A 17,319-nucleotide genomic window follows, 5' to 3' on the forward strand; every position below is an offset into this window, starting at 1 on the left:
TGGGGCTGAAAGTTGAATTAGTTATCAATAACCCATTATTTAATCAGTCGTGGCTATGCAAAGAAGCCTCCATTAACCCTGAAAGGATAGGGTTCAGAGAGCTTCCAGGTTGGGGAATGTGTGAAGATTGAGAAGAGTGGCACACTTGCTGAGGGCATGGAATCTCTGTACCCTTTGCCCATACTTTGCCCTATTCTTCTCTTCCTGAGTTATATCCTTTTATAATAAACCAGAAATCTAGAAAGTAAAATATTTCTCTGAGTTCTGTGAGCTGTTACAACAAATTGAACCTGAGGAGGAGGTCCTGAGACTCTCTGATTTATAGCCAGTTGATCAGAAATGCAGTTAACATGAGCTTCTGACTGGTTTCTGAAGTAAAGGGAGTCCTGTAGGACTAAACCCTTAACTGGAGGAATCTGATGCTCTCCTGGTAGATAGTATTGGAATTAAGTTGCATTGAGTTGAATTCTGGGGACACCCTGCTGGTGTCAGAATTACTTGGTTGTATGATAGGAACCCTCCACACACACATATTTGAATTGGTCTCAGGACACCAATTTAGGAGTTATGATTCTGACCCCTAAAAGAGTATGGTTAAGATATTTCTGTAGATTCATTGCTTTCAGTTTTTAAAATTTACTTCTCATAGTAATCCTACACATTATCAAATGATAAAACTGAGACTCTGAGAAGTTAAGCAACATGTCCAGCATCATACTTTTAATCAGTAGGTATGTGATCCAAACATGGATGATTAACAATTCTAAATAATACATCTCCCTCCACATTTTCCTAAGAATCTGCAAATAGGGGCAATTTTAAAAAGGCCTTCAGTTTTGGATCTTTTTAATTATTAAAGCCATGCATATTTATTGTGGAAATTTGGGAAATAAAATAAAAATAATAAAATAGTAGAATAATACCATCCTTAACACGACCATACATAAAATTACTCTTAATATTATACTGTATAATTTTGTGGTATTTGCGTACATATATTTTATGAACTACATACATATATAATTCAAAACAACCATTATATACAAATTTATACACACATACAAATATATATAATTTGCAAGAGGAAATGGGACCAAGTACTCTGTGGTGTTCTTTGTCTTTGCAAAGAAAATGTTGTGAGCACAGTCTAAATTTCTAAATGTTCTTCAAAAACATACATTTTATTTGCTTCAGCCTAAAGAAATATTGAGAGGACACGAGAATCCATTTTTATTGACATGCGAGTAGAATGATTCCCTCACAAAGTTGAGACCTATTGTCAGTCATTAGGGACTGAAGAAACCTTCTGGTCTGTCTGCCCTCAGACCTGGAGATGTATCAGAACAGTTCAGAAGAGTCCGTGGTTTCTTTTTGCTTCTGGGCCTGCCTGATCTAGCCCCTGTCCAGCTAATTTTGTCTCTCTGCCCTAAATATTTTGGCTTTATTATCTCCCCTAAAATTGCCAAATGCTATCCAACCTCATATTCTGAGCACTTGACATTGACAAGGTCTAAAAAGTTTTCATTAGATACTTTGATCTCTGCTCCAACATAACGTCTTCAGGTGTCTTTCCTGACTGGCATACCTGGGGCAGCTCTGGCCTTCCTTTCTTCTTCACATTGCCCAACATTTACCCCACTTTGGTTTCTGGATCCTACTTTGTTACCTGCAGTTGAATCGTATTGCACACGTATTTGCTCATTGCTATTTTTCTTCTCTTTTATTAAGTCTAGGGGCCATAGGATACTTCCATCTTGTCAGTAGTAACCTACAAAAGTGGCTGGCATGGGGTGGGACCCAACACGTGCTTATTGCACAAATGAATAAGCAATAAGTTCAACTATATGGTACAGTGGGCTTGTACCATATAGTTGGCAAAGAGATTCTATTTTATTTGGAGCTGATTGGGAAGCCATGGATGAGTTTGGAGTTACTAATATTTCTATTGTCCTGATTTGAGGGAAATCATTTAAGAGAGTGAAATTTACCACAGAAGTGGACTTGTTCTTTTCTATTGGAGTTTTTAAGAGAAGAACACAAGGGATCCCTGGGTGGCGCAGTGGTTTGGCGCCTGCCTTTGGCCCAGGGCGCGATCCTGGAGACCTGGGATCGAATCCCACATCGGGCTCCCAGTGCATGGGGCCTGCTTCTCCCTCTGCCTGTGTCTCTGCCTCTCTCTCTCTCTCTCTCTCTCTGTGACTATCATAAATAAATAAAAATTAAAAAAAAAAAAAAGAGAAGAACACAAATCAGAAGTTGTCCTGAAGAAAGGCCAGGAAGAACACCGCTTTGCCAATATGAGGAGTCTAAACAGGGAATAGGAGAATAGGAGAGAATAGGATAGGAGAGACCCAAATGGGGGAGGGAGTCATGGGGCACCCGGGTGGCACTGTTGGTTAAGTGTCTGACTCTAAGTTTTGGCTCAGGTCTGATCTCAGGGTTGTGAGATCAACATGGAGTCTGCTTGAGTTTCTCTCTCCCTTGTTCTCTGCCCCTCCCCACTGCACTTTCATACTCTTTCTCTATCTCTCTTACAGAAATAATAAATTAATTAATTAACAACAACAACAAAAAAAACCCAAAATAATAAAAAAACAAGAGTCACTTCACAGTGGCACCTAATAGATAAACCTGGGGAAACTCGCAAGTCCAAGTCCAAGTGCTAACATTGTCTTTCTGAGGACTTTTACACTTATTTAAAGGGTCCAGAGTAAGCAGAAACAATCTTATTTATTTATTATTTTTAAATGTTATTGTGATCCCGGGATCACTACCTGAGCCAAAGGCAGATGCTCAACTGCTGAGCCACCCAAACATCCCAACAATCTTATTATTATTATTAGAAGAATAATGTTAAGCTTATTCATTGTCTATGTGGATAGATATTATAAGCCTCAGAGGTTTTCTATTTACTTGCATTTTTAAGATCCTGTGAAAGAAAAATGCAATCAGGTTGTGATTTTTGAGGAGAGAGTTATCCATCAGCATTAGAGTCTTGATGAAGCTGCATAGATTTCCTAAGAAAGATACTTCTGCAAAGGTGATAACATAGTTATCTCCCTGTCACGTAGTATAATTGATAGCACTATTCAAAATTAATGGACTCTGGTGTGTGGTAGATTAATGCATGGTGTGCTCAGAGCAGAAACCTACCACTTTTGGGATTTCAACCCAAATCTGGAATTAAACTAAAGTGAAAGGGGGAGACTTTGTGGCTAAGGATACAGTAAAGACAGACAAGTTTTACATGACATTGGCCATAAAATTAGGCTTAACAACCCCACAGTCCTACAAATGAGACAGAAGTATGTTCAAAGGAAGCCCACACTTCTTACTAGAGTCATTTTTCGTATTTATTTCATTACTCAGAGCTCATAGTTCCCATTAGTGGCTCTGCTTGAGCTCCTGTAAACCTGGTAACATACGGTACTTAAGAAATATTACATCAATAGGGAGTTTCTATTGGTCTTCTGTGACCTAGATTAATATTGGGACAGTTTAATAGACACAAGTTGGCAAGCTAATAAGAACAAATTTACTAGCAGATGTCGTCAAAGGGATGATTATTTTCTACCTGGATTGTGGGGGAAGTGAGGGTAAAAAATGAAGTCAAATCAGGAAGAAGCAGAAAAATGGAAGGAGATAGAGCCCACAGAGGCTGCTACTCATCAAGAAGCTGATGCAGAAGCAGCAGGTTTTCTTGTTCCCTAAGGACTGGACTGAGAGAAGAAAGTACTTTTCTCTAAGGCTTGAAGAGAGCTTACCCAAGGAGTGAAATAGTGTATATTATTGTGTTTGTGTGTGTGTGTGTGTGTCTGTGTATATATATATATATATATATATAAATTCCTGATTCCTGAATATACAAAGCAAGAATTTTGAAGCCATAGATATTTTGGGTTAAATCCTGGCCCTTTTATTTGTTCTGTGTATCATTCTTGGACAGTTATTTAAACTCCTCAGGTATAAATCTCCTTATCCATACAATGAAAGCAAGCAAACCTAATCTGTAGAATCATTGTGAGGAATAAGTCAGATACAATATGTCAGACACAGAGCACATTGCCTGGAACAGGGACTGTCATTGACACCACTTGGTTGTATCCTGTACAATCACAAAAAGGCACCATTTGCATCTTTATAGGCCAAACTTTCAGCACCCCTCCATGATACACACTTCCATCTTCACTAAGCACCTTGGATAGCAGCACTCTAAGTCAAGTGGTCTACTCATCGTCATCTCTCAAGGTGTCTACTTTGAAAGTAGGCAAAATCAAGATGGTCTGTGATGTTTATCACACATATTCTGGTAAAAGCAGGGATGAGAAAGGCGAGCTGGGGCCAGTTTCTGGGTCAACTGTATGTGCTCTTCCCTCCATTTCAGATAAGATTCTTCCCTCATAAAGTCAGACATTTTGTGGCTTATCAGGAAGTATTCCATGATGCCTTACATGCTTTTTCACCCCATGCTGAATTAGATATCAGTGTCACAGGTTATCACAACCTCCATCATTGTTCCCACAGGTTAACTATCTCAGTGGAGCTGACCCTCTGTATATTTAAGATTCTTTTTGAAATTTATTTATTCATGAGAACAGAGAGAGAGAGGCAGAGACACAGGCACCCCAGGACCCTGGGGTCACACCCTGAGCCAAAGGGAGACCCTCAACCACTGAGTTACCCAAGGCTCCCCAACATCCTATTTTTTTATGTGTTATTATCTATGACTCCACAACAAGACTGTGAATTCCTTAAAGTCTTCATTTATCTTTATATGTTTAGTTCCTACAACCATGTCTGGCACATGTACTGTTCAGCATGTGTTTATTAAATGAGTGAGTACACAGAATATTATATGCAAATCTAGTAAGACATAACCTTGAGAAAGTACCAAATGCTTCTGAGCCTCAGTGTTCTCATTTGTAAAATGAGAGATCATGCATACCTAAAATGTGTTGAGCTACATGAAACACCTATCCAGAGTATGCATTCAATAAGTAGAACAATGGCTTATTACTGTTATATTATTCTAAAAATCCTACACATATAAAGTAAAAAAAATGCATGATTATTGAACAATTTTTGAACATTTATTGCAAACCATGGAGTCCCTCCATTCTTGAGGTTTCTGTCCTTCCACAAGATAACATTTTCCCTTTTTTCACCACAGGAATCTGTTTCTATTTTCATTTTGCACTCTATCATAACTTCTTACATCTGTTCTGTCTGACACACACAAATCCATTAAGTCTAATGAATATCTATTCTGACATCATGCTGTTTAAATATGGCTAGTGTGCCTAATGATTTTGCTTGTAACAGTGACTCTGTGTACTATGTATTTCTAAAATTTAGCAGAGCCAAACCTCAGTTTAATATCCCTTAAATGTAGAGAGTAGCAGTTAAATTTCTACTAGTACTTTTGAATATTGATTATATAAAAGATACAGTACTAGCCACTGAAGAGGGATATAAACTTGAGCATGGCTATGCTTCCTCCCCTTAAAGTTCAAGATGTTAGGGATGCCTGGGTGGCCCAGTGGTTGACCATCTGCCTTTGACCCAGGGTGTGATTCCAGGGTCCGGTATCGAGTCCCACATTGAGATCCTTATGGGGAGCCTGCTTCTCCCTCAGCCTGTGTCTCTGCCTCTGTGTGTGTGTGTGTCTTTCATGAATAAATAAATAAAATCCTTAAAAAAAGTTCAAGGTGTTAGATCACGTAATATATATGTGATCACACAGTATATATGCTGAGAAGAGACACTCAGTGATAGTCTCCATAATAGTATATCAGATCTCTTGAGTTAAGGAAACATTGGTTATGCCAGGTTGGGACCATATGCTTTGAAAATGGAGCTGAATAAGATATATACTCTGCTTTTCTGGAGCAGGTGATTTACTGATTAAGAGAGAATAACACCACATTATGTCAGTATAGGAGGTTAAGCATTTTATTAGCATTGAAATAAGCAAAAGGAATATTGGTGATAATAAGCAGTCAAAAAAATTGGACTAGAGATTAAAGAAAACCTTGAGAAAACAGTGACCTGAACAAAGTTTTGTTAAAAAGACTGCTAATGGGAGTGACCACATTATGATCTTGTGAGAACCAAAAAGAATCTATTTTTAAAATTTGCTTAGAGATTTTATTATTTATTTATTTATTTATTTATTTATTTATTTATTTATTTAATTATTTAGAGTGGAAGTAGGGGAAGGGGCAGAGGAAGAGAGAGAAAGAAACTTTAGCAGACTCTGCCCTTGAGCACAGAGCCAGATATGGAGCTCAATCCCACAACCTTGAGATCATGACCCTGAGATGATGACCTGAGCCAAAACGAAGAGTTAGGCACTTAACTGACTGAGTCTCCCAGACACTCCCCCTAAAAGAATCTTTAACTCAATGCTTCACATAGAATAAGTCCTCAGAGTTAGAAAATATTATTATAAAATAAAATTTTTAACAATCATTATAATTATCAAATACTTATTTCTAGGTGGAAACAGTTGAGGTCAAAGGACATTCTAGGCAGAAAGAAAATAGGAGATATAATACAAATGTTTGAAAAAGGTTGGTGTGTATGAAGTTACCACCAACTGTGGTATTGAAACCACAGCTTAAGGGTGAGGATTGGTGGAAATTAGGTAGGGGCAAGATGGGAAAGTGTAGGTATGTCATGCCAGGCAACTAGATTTTATGAGGAGATATGGTTTTAAGAAAGCATGTGACTCAGATTTATTTTTGTGAAAACTACTTCGCCACCACATGTAAGATTGATTTTAGTGGTTCATGAGAGAACACAGAATAGTTAGAGGCCAGTGGTGCAAGTGAGAAGGGATGAAGGCCAGAATGTTGGGCAGGGCTAGAGGAGGAGGAGTCATCGTGAGGCCATTTATTTGATGACTTGCTTGATGAAAATAAAGGGGAGACAGAAGGATCAATGAGAATACCAGGATTTCTATCTGGATGGATGGTGGCATGGAGAGAAGCATAGTTCAGTTTGGGTCATATTGACTTTAAATTGCCCAGTGGAGAAGTCCAGCAGGCATTTTCATATATACATCTGAGCTCAGGGAAACCACCACTGTTGGATATAGTGGTTTGGGAGTTTTCTGCAAATGGAGACCATAGCAAACTTAGCATGGGATGGGATTGTCTGAGTAGAGCCTGTAGATGAGTAGAAGAGGGTGAGCTAAGTATAAAACTGGATAGAGATTTAGGACGTATTTAGGTATGCGATGGCCCTAAATAGAAAAGTGGCAAGATCAGAGTGGTCTTTAGGAGCCTAAAGCTGATGGCTGCCTATAGCAATTATCAAAAACAGTTCATAATAAACATCTGGAATCCCACAAAACAGATTTCCTGGCCCCACTAAGGGAATCTGATTGAATATATTTAGTAGGGGGCCTACGAACTGCATTTCCCAGCAAACACCCAAAGACCCAAAAGCAGAAGTTTCAGAGATTGTACTTTGAGAAGCACAAGGGATATCAGTGTGTATCTAGGAGAAGATGACCTGGGGAGCTTGATCGCCAAGGTCTGTGCTGGAGGAACTAGATGTGAGCCTCCTCAGATTTACTTGGCAGGTAAGTGACAAAAAATTCTTGTTACCAATCGTCAGTTATTTCCTGAGCCAAAAATACTGTCCAAACCCATGTCAAAACTTCACATACCCGGTGCAGAGTTTGCAGACACAAATAAAAGTCAGGCTGGGGAAAATGAAGGAAATCCAATGCAATATATTTGTATTCTGTCGCTGAGGCACTGTCTAATGTTGCTGTAACTATGATGTATAGGTCTATCAAAGCATGTGTTACCATGGTCTGAATTTCCCGACTGGAGAAAAATGATTAATGTAGAGATTTGCATTCAATGTGGGCTTGGACATCAATATTTCAGCTTAGGTAAACAGGAGCTTTACCTAATTTATTGGCTCTCATTATGGATGGCTTGTAGAAGCCAAATTCCCCCTCTGCCTCCAAAATGACCTTTCATGCTCTACAAATCAATCTAGAAGAAGTGAAGCAAGTTGGTTAATATTTTAGGGAGAAAAAAATGACTTCACATGTCAGAGACTTAATTGTTGTGATTTTGACCCATTTTGAAATTAGTTAACATTTGCTTCAGGCCTCTGACTTCATGCATTATTTATTTTCATGCTGGCCTTCCTTAAGTCTCTCCATGTGCAATATGCCTGTAACATGTTTGAAGCTTTTTCTCAATATTGCACTTGAATAATAGCATCATGAGGTAGAAAATGTAAAGACCCACATTTGTCACCTCTCCACATATGCAGGCATATGCACACGTACAGACAAGTGTGTGTGTATGGCCCTGCGTACACATACATATACACCTGCACTCATACATATACACCTGGTTTTAGGCCAAGCTGCTTTTGAGTATATTTTAGCTCTCATTGGCAATGTTTCGAGGTGTTACAGCCAGCATTACAGAGCAATTTCCCTCTAAGAGTTTTATGTTGCAAAGTATGTCAGAAGTTAATCAAAGGGTAACAATGCAAAAGCCTGCACATACGCTTCTTGGATACCGGAGCCAGTCCGGGCTGTCAGTCACTGCCAAAACTATAGCACACATGGGCGTATTGCTCCTTTTTCTTTCCTGTGAGAAAATGTTTCTGCCCACAAAGGTCAGTGCTTTTATGGCATAAATCTATTAGCCTATTGCTGTGGTATGAATCCCAAGGAGAAGGCATCTCGTCAGCTGTCTGGCTCAGATGCAAAGTCTTCCTTGCAGCAGAAGGTCAAGCTCTGCATCTTGCCTCTTACTGTCCACATCAGCTTTGGTCTGTCCTGTCATAACCTCTGTGTCCCAGTGAGTAATCACTTACCCTTGGCCTTGAAAATGACTATCCCATTACTGGTTCTGTGTAATCACAGGAGAAGAGTGCTTTTGGAATCATTAAACTAGCTACGCCCTCCAGCCAGTCTAGATGCCCTCGGAGCTTGGATGGGGTAAGGTTATCCATGAGAACATTCTGTTATGCCAGTTCTGTGAGAGGAGGGCTATTTAGCTCTCAGAGAAAAAAATGCTCAGAATTTCCTGTGTATTCCCAAAATATTTACCACCTTCTAATCACCTACATTCCTTTAGTCTTGACACTCATTTGAAGTTAAACAAAAACCACTGTAAAGATGAGGCTCGACAGCTGTTTCCCAGATGTACTAAAATAACCATTGCAGCTGTCTGAAACTAGGGCATTTGCATTTGCATCAGTTTGGATTAAATCTTTCATTGATTTGGGTCATGATTTATGTACAAAGCTCATAGAACAAAGGATGTGCATGTCCAGAGCAGCTGTTTTAAATCTTTAAGCAAGAATATAGAAACTTGAGATTGCATTCACCTGCTAAAAATGTAATCTTACTGAAGATAATCTTCAGTGCACAGGCTTTTACTGAGTATCTACTATGTTCATAGCACATTTTCTCCATATGCTTAAAGCCCAGTTATCCTTCCAACTTTACTGTCACCTCCTGGAAGCCGGTTCCCAGAGTTAGAATTAATTGATATATTCCCTCTGGAGTTTGGTTCCAAACTCATCAAATGTGAATATAATGGTCTCATTTCCCAGCAGTGTTCATGGAAATAATTGCTATGGTATCCTGTGCCAACTGGAAGGAGGGAAGGAAAGAAGGAAGGAAGGAAGGAAGGAAGGAAGGAAGGAAGGAAGGAAGGGAGGGAGGGAGGGAGGGAGGGAGGGAGGAGGGAGGGAGGGAGGAAGAAACGAAGGGAGGGAGGGAAGGAGGAAGAGAAATATATTTCTATTAATTCAAAATGTATAGTTTTAGAGCAAATATTTATATAATAGTTATAATTCAGAAGAACTACTTTGTTAGCTCTGAATATTATATTTTAATATTCTCATATATTCTTTAGTGTGGAGCTTATCAATATCCCTTGATATTCTTCAGATGGAAGAATCTGAAGTCTTCTAAATCCAAATCCTAAACTCTCACACCCTGATTTTGTTGCGGAGGACAAAATCTTCATTTTTCTTGAATTTCTTTTATCTTAAATTCAGAATCCCAGATCCCCAAAGTATCTTGGTTTTCCTCTTACTTATAGAATCCTTCCCCAGTGATTATTTTCCCTTTGTCTTGAACACTGTTCTACCAACCACCCTAGATCAGGATTTTCACATTGGCTTTTCTTTCCTTGTCTTATGTCCATAAGGCTCATGCTTATCTATATCAACAAATCCAGGCTATCTTCCTAGTGCAAAGACTATTATTTATGGCTGAAATCTTGAGACACCTTACAAATACTTCAAATGCAACATGTTCAAGACAGAATATATTATCTTTCCTGCCAGGACTTTTCTTCCTACACAACCCATCTTGGTTCATGACACAACCATCGTCCACTCAGTCTCTGGAACCACAAATCCCTGTGTCTTGCTCAATTTCTCTCTTGCTCTCACCTTTCGCATCCTGTCAATCTTGATTCCAAAAATGCCTTTCAAACCCAACTCCTCACTAGTTGCCTTCCATTTTTCACATGGACTCTGGCACAATACCCACACTGAATTCATTTTCATCAATTTGCCTGCTGCAGGCTCATCTTTCTGTAATGCTACAGACATTCTCTATCTTAAGGTAAATAAACAAATGTGCGTGTGTGTGTGTGTGTGTGTGTGTGTGTGTGTTATGTCCCTTTCATCTTCAGGAAAAGTAGTTTTCTAATTAATCATAGCATTCACTTATTCATTTATTAATCATAACATTCATGACATTTCTTCTTCGAAGCTGACATTCATCCTCACCCTACATCATCCTAGCACCTCGCAACACCCATCCCAGACACTTAGCTCCACACTTTCTAAACAGAGTCTTCTTGAAATTTTCAAATGTAGCATTGCCTAATCACACCTTCCCCTCCTCACCCCCACCACCATGCTTGTGCATATGTAGTTTTCTCTGCCAGGCATGCCTTCCTCCCTGCCTGATGAACTATTGCTCATCTTGGAAGTGTGAGTTCTATAAAGACAGTCCTAATTCCTGGCACCCAAACACAATGAGTGTTCTTCCTTCTGTACTTCTGTAGACCCTGGGCTTCTCACTATTAAGAACAGTGTGGTCGCTTTTCAGATTTCTTTCTTTCACCTACCAACTCAAGCCTCCTCAAGACACTCTTTTCATCTTTAGTATCTGACAATTTGCTTCCAACTTAATTTTTTTATTAAATAAATGAAACTTTCATTTTGTCTAACTTAAATCTTGATATTTTATTCTTTTTTTTTTTTTTTTTTGCCTTCATTCTGGTGTAAGACCTATAGTTTGTTCCTTTAATTATCTTTTTTAGTGCAGGTTTTATCCTTGGTTCAAGAAAGATGAATGAAGTCACTGTGGATGCATGATGGGGTATTAAATATTTTATATATATGTTAAATTCCCATATTGTAGTTTCTTCCACTAGTGAAAAAATTAACCATGTAATATTCTACTTATTCAGATATTAATTTCTTTTAATGAACTCTTATCAGAAATACAATGTGTCACAGACACTATGTGGGGTGACCAGGGTGCATAAGTGATTGTATTACCATTAAAAATTAAAGACATGTTGATGTAGTCTAAGGTGTTTTGCTATTCAGAAAGTCAATTAATGTTCTAAGAAACTTCAGTTACCATTCATCTCTCTCAAAGACCAGTGAAGAGGATTGGAGGACATGGTCCCTAAGCTTCATAAAATTGTTTTCTCTCCGGCTCTTAAGCTCCATTTACTTAATAATCCCTCAGATTTCTTACCAATCCAGAAACTAACCAAATACCTAATTAATTAGCTTTTTCTCCTCTTTCTCACTCCCTCTCTTATTTAGCTTTTTCTGACCTTCTGTGATGACTTACCCTTCAGTTTGCTGCATTACTCCCAAGCTGTGCACAATCTTTGACATGCATTTCCTCTTCTGTTTTCCTCTTGAGAATCAACTCTCTTGGCTTCATCCTTCCAAACCCCATCTCCTTCTCTTCCTTTCTAGTTCTAGTGTTCTCCATCAGTTACCTGAATTCTGCATCACAGAAGTGTAGAAGTGAGAAGAACTATATTCAAATGAGGTGGAACTGTCTAGAAATGACAAGGGACAATCTATGTGAGCAAAGTCCCATTGTGGGGGGTTTTGTTTGTTTTTTGTTTGTTTGTTTCTAATAGAGGCGGGGTAAATTGTGAGCATACCTGTTAATAGTTTTTGTCTTATCAGTGACTCAGCTGTGGTCACCTCCTTCATGCACATACTAAATCATCAACCATTATATTACATGAAAAATGTTATGACAGAATTAAGTGCAAGGCATTCTGAGTATGTCTCAAAAAGTATCAATTTTAGTCCTGGTTTAGGAGAAATAAGGACAAGAGTATAAGAATGATCAGTGGTTGTGATGAATAAATTTGAAATGATACGTTTAAAGTTTGCTTGGTGACTATATGTCAATGTTAATTGGAACCTGTAAAGGAAATTATCTGACAAATTTATTAAGTTCAAGACTCTCCCTAAAGCACATTATTTATTAGTGATCAGCTTTTTTAGTTAGGATTCTTACATTGGAGGTGTGGATAAAATGCCAACGTGGATGGAATGTGACTAGAATAGTGTCCCCTGAAAATCTAAGAATCTTTCTTTTTCTAGTGGAAGTTTCGTACCAATTTATCTTCTCTTATGATCTTAAAGAAGACTGATTTCTAATACTGATATTTCATGTGTCTTATAACATATAAAACCATAAAATGTCTTCTATTGAAATGTTACATGAAGAATGGAGAAACAATGATATTGAAGATATTAATGCAGTGTTAGGTTTGTATATATTTGAGTAAAAATGTTTACACTGATAGTTTAAACATATAAATGAGAAGATTTTTCACCTTGACCTTTGTGAATGTGAATGTGAATGTGTATCTTATTATTTGACGTTCTTGGGATATTAAAATAAAACCCATGATTGTAAGTCATAAGAGTTAGAATGATTTGAAGATACAGAGTTCTTGAATCTTAGAAGAATCATAGGGTTTCTACTGAAACTGCTTTGTACTCTTAATCCATTCATAGGGAATAATAGCAGAGTGTATCAATCATGATTAATTATGCATTTCTTTGAAAAGAAAATAAACATAGTCCAAAGAAGGCTTCTTTATTACAATTTTTTTAAACGTATAAATCTTACTGCATCAGAATGTTTTCAGTATTCTTTCACGCTGAGGAAAATGCTCATGCCGAAGTGTGTGATTACAGATTTAGGATTAGACTCATCACTTCCATATCAGTGTGAATTAAAGTTGCTTATTAACATAGGGGCGATACCTTCGGAGAAGTCAAATCATAGAAGAACGTACACATGTTTTTCGATTGCTATTTCAGAAGCATTTTGTAATTATACTGGATTCATTTTCTAGACCCCTCCCTGAGCTAATGAGGTCTGATACTGCTGCGGCTCTTTGCTTTCAGAAAATTGAAGTTAGAGAGATTAAATGACTCTAAAATGACTCTTGTTTCATCTTGCCAGGTCGTTTCTGAAGGCTAGGCTCAACATGGGTCTAAATTTTATAGGTGGTGTTTGAATCACTTGATAAGAACATTATTTTCTCTTACTGCATTTTTGTTCTTTTTCTGAATTATAGAGATTCTTGATTCGTGCTGAAAGAATTGAACTTATCTGATGCTTATGTTACAGATTTTATTTTCGTGTTACATTCTTCTCATTCTGCTCCCCTTTCTTAGATAAATCAGCGCTTTCACTGGACTGATTGGACTGAGAAGGCAAGGCTGAGTGAGGTAAGCCCCTGGTGAGCTGCCATGAGCACCCACATGTTAGGGCCAACAACCTTGTGGAGAACCTCAATTTAACCACTGTGTCTTCAGAGTGTGCTAGGTCCTACCCTGATGTCTTCCTTGATCAGACTCCCACAAACAATCACATGGGTAAAGCAATTGCTGTTTTGGTCCCTTGGGCTCAAATTGGTCAGCAAAATGTGGCAGTGTACACATATAGAAAATACACAGACAATTTATTTGAGCTGGTTAGGAATTGTCAAGAAAAGGTGAGATGGTAGGAAAACATAGCTGGATCGTGATTATCACTCAGGAATTTGTCCACTTGCTGTAGGAAAGGGAACCAGGACACTACAGGGTTTCAGGACCCTTCCTACCCATTTTGCAGGGAAGTGGCATGGAATCCTTTTACTGAGTAGAAACAGATGGTTTGACACAACACATGCTTTGAAATCGGTTCTGGAACTGGGAAATTTAAAAAGGGACCTCACAGGACCAAAATAAGGTATAACTCCAGTGAGTGCCAGCTTCTCTGGTAGAATTTGGATTCTAGGAAGAGCCTTTAAGTATGTTGGCTTATTGGGCTTATTGTCTCTGGTTTTAAATTGCTTTTCTAGTGTAAACTAAATGACTTTTCTTTAAACTAATAGAGAAATATGTAAGTAAAGTCTTTAAAATATTTATGCCTGTTGATCTGTTTCAATTGGGGATAATCTCTTTTAAGGGACTCATCAAAAACAAATACTAACATTTATATTAAAAAATGCTTACTGAGTCATTGCTTATAATAATGGAACATTGGGGAAAAACCCTACTATCCAATAATTAAGGCTTGCGAACTAACTTGTGACATAGCCACATAATGGAGTATTATGTAGCTATCAAAATTATCATTTTTGAAAAAAAAATTGTAATCCTAATAGAAAGTATTGAGGCAAGTGAAAAAGCACTATTAGAAAATATCTGTTAGATATGACCTCAATTTATAATAGAAATTAGATGGAAAGAAAATACAGCAATTGGTTGGTTCTAGGATGCAGATGTATTCCCATTTCATCATCGCAAAACTCAGCATGTGTCTTACAATTAATGGAACCTTCTAGTTATAATTACAAGCATTTGGGGTTTTTCTATTTGTTTGTTTTTTAGTGTTACATAAAATAAGGTTGCACCTCTTAGATTTGAAAAAATAATATGCCAATATAATAGGTTCGGATTTTACTGCGTGGCATTACTATGTACTTTCCCCCCTCAATGAGGGCATGCTTGTGAGAGTATGCACACATTTAGAAAAGAAGCAATTCTATTTCAGTCCACTGATATGTGACATTCTGTACACTCTCACCTAGTAAAATTTTAGTTTATCTAGGACTCTCTATTCAACACCCTAAGCAAGTTTCTAGGGTCTACCTGGGTCAAAAATTCATTTGGGATCAAGTTAATTTTTCACCAGAATTCTGTTTGGAAATCCAAAGTACTCAGATCTATCTATGGACTTTTGTACCTTCCAACAACATGAGTCCCTTACTCATCCCAGTTCACTCAGAGAATTCTTGGTGTGTGACTTGCCCATCAACTTTTCTTCAAATCTGAGTCTCTTTCTCTTATCCTGTTCAGTCTGCTATTCTCCACTTACATTCATAATATATGCTAATAAATGTTCCTCATGGGGGCTGGGAGCTCAATGAGAAGGGTGTGGCTTAGAATTCACAAACTCTTAGGTTTGAAACCTGTTTCTGCCCATCACTAACTATGTGACCTTGGGCAAATTACTAACCTCCCTATAACTCAGTTTTTGTCTTGTAAAGTGGAAATACCAGTCCCATAGGAATGTTGGATGGATTTCATGAGCTAATGTGTATAAAGCAGTAGATACATGTTCATATGTCCAATAGATATTCATTTTGCTTTCTTTTTTATTTTATTGATATATGGCTTTGGCAAATAGACATGACCTCTCACATAGTTTTCCAAAAGGGTTCTCATCAGTGCACACTTAATTCATTTCAAACCCAGGAGACTTCCCCATGCCTTTGCTACCTGGGAAACCTTTCCAACTACACTTCTTCCACTTACATATAAAAACTTCTTCAGGGGATCCCTGGGTGGCTCAGCGGTTTCGCGCCTGCCTTTGGCCCAGGGCGCGATCCTGGAGTCCCGGGATCGAGTCCTGCGTGGGGCTCCCGGCATGGAGCCTGCTTCTCCCTCTGCCTGTGTCTCTGCCTCTCTCTCTCTCTCTCTCTCTCTATGTCTATCATAAATAAATAAAAATAAATCTTAAAAAAAAAGAAAACTTCAGGATCCCTGGGTGGCGCAGCGGTTTAGCGCCTGTCTTTGGCCCAGGGCGCGATCCTGGAGACCCGGGATCAAATCCCACATCGGGCTCCCGGTGCATGGAGCCTGCTTCTCCCTCTGCCTGCGTCTCTGCCTCTCTCTCTCTCTCTCTCTCTCTCTCTATCATAAATAAAAAAAAAAAAAAGAAAACTTCTTCAGAGGTCTACAAATTCTAGCTTATACCCCACAGTCATCTTTCCTCGATTCTATTATCCTTACATAACCAAATTAACTCCTTTGGATTCTAAGCTGACTGAATAATTATCTTCTCTGCACTGACTCTTACAAGGTTGAGTAAAATGGAAAGGGTGGAAAGGTAGAGAAATGTATGAGATTAGCAATAGGATTTTCTAGTAAAAAGCAAAATCCTGGCGCCTACAAGATAGACCAAAGAAAAGTGAGTTCTCTCTAAGTAGCTCCAGAAAAGTATCTTGAATTAGAGCTCTGATTTTCTAATTTTCTTAGGACCTCTGCATCCTAACCTAATCCTGTTGTCTTATTTGCTGTCACCTTACTTTGTGCTCTTTCTTACCCATGTTAGCCTTAATGGTTTACATTCTAACCCTACATTCTCTCCACCGTACTGTCTGATTCAACCCTATGTTTCCTTATAATTTGCTCAAAAAAATTTCCTTATATTTAGTCTCTAAAAAAAAAAAATCAGTTTGACATTCAGACTTCATTACTATGATATTAGGCCTGACTTTATTCATTCTTTTTCTAAAACTTGCCCTATTCTCCTATTGCATCAGAGACCTCAGATGGTATAGGTAAAAACAGGGACTCATAAGAACATATCTTGGGATATCTGGGTGGCTCAGTCAGTTAAGTGACTGGCTGCCTCTAGGGTTTGGCTCAGGTCTTGATCTCAGAGTCATGAGATGGAGCCCCGTGTTAGGGTTCTGTGCTCTGTGGAGTCTGCTTGAGATTCTCTCCCACCTGCTCACATACTCTTCTCTCTCTAAAGTAAATAAAAACTTTTTTTAAAAAAGGGCATAGCTCTACCTCTCTTTAGAAGGAATTGGAGAACTCAAATAATGTTGAGAAAAAAATTAATAATGCTTTAAAGTACATCTATTGGGAAAAGCTAAATGGTCTTATACAGGGAGTTATGGTGCTGTCTACGAGGGAGTTTTATTTTAAAATCTAGTTCCTACCTCTCAATTGGGGTTTATAACTCTTTCTCATTACTGAAAA

General features: G+C 38.2%; 1 protein-coding gene across 1 annotated transcript in view; it reads left to right on the forward strand.

The window, feature by feature from the left end:
* The window catches only part of TENM4 (teneurin transmembrane protein 4), a 2,722,049-nt gene that overhangs the window by 989,781 nt on the left and 1,714,949 nt on the right, over positions 1 to 17,319 (forward strand). Inside the window, exon 8 of the mRNA XM_049099077.1 lies at positions 13,738 to 13,791. The gene's annotated coding sequence lies outside the window, so the exon portion shown is untranslated. The remainder of the gene's footprint in view (positions 1 to 13,737; positions 13,792 to 17,319) is intronic.

This window comes from Canis lupus, chromosome 21, assembly GCF_003254725.2.
Source record: "Canis lupus dingo isolate Sandy chromosome 21, ASM325472v2, whole genome shotgun sequence".
In the NCBI taxonomy this organism is placed as follows: Eukaryota; Metazoa; Chordata; class Mammalia; order Carnivora; family Canidae; genus Canis; species Canis lupus.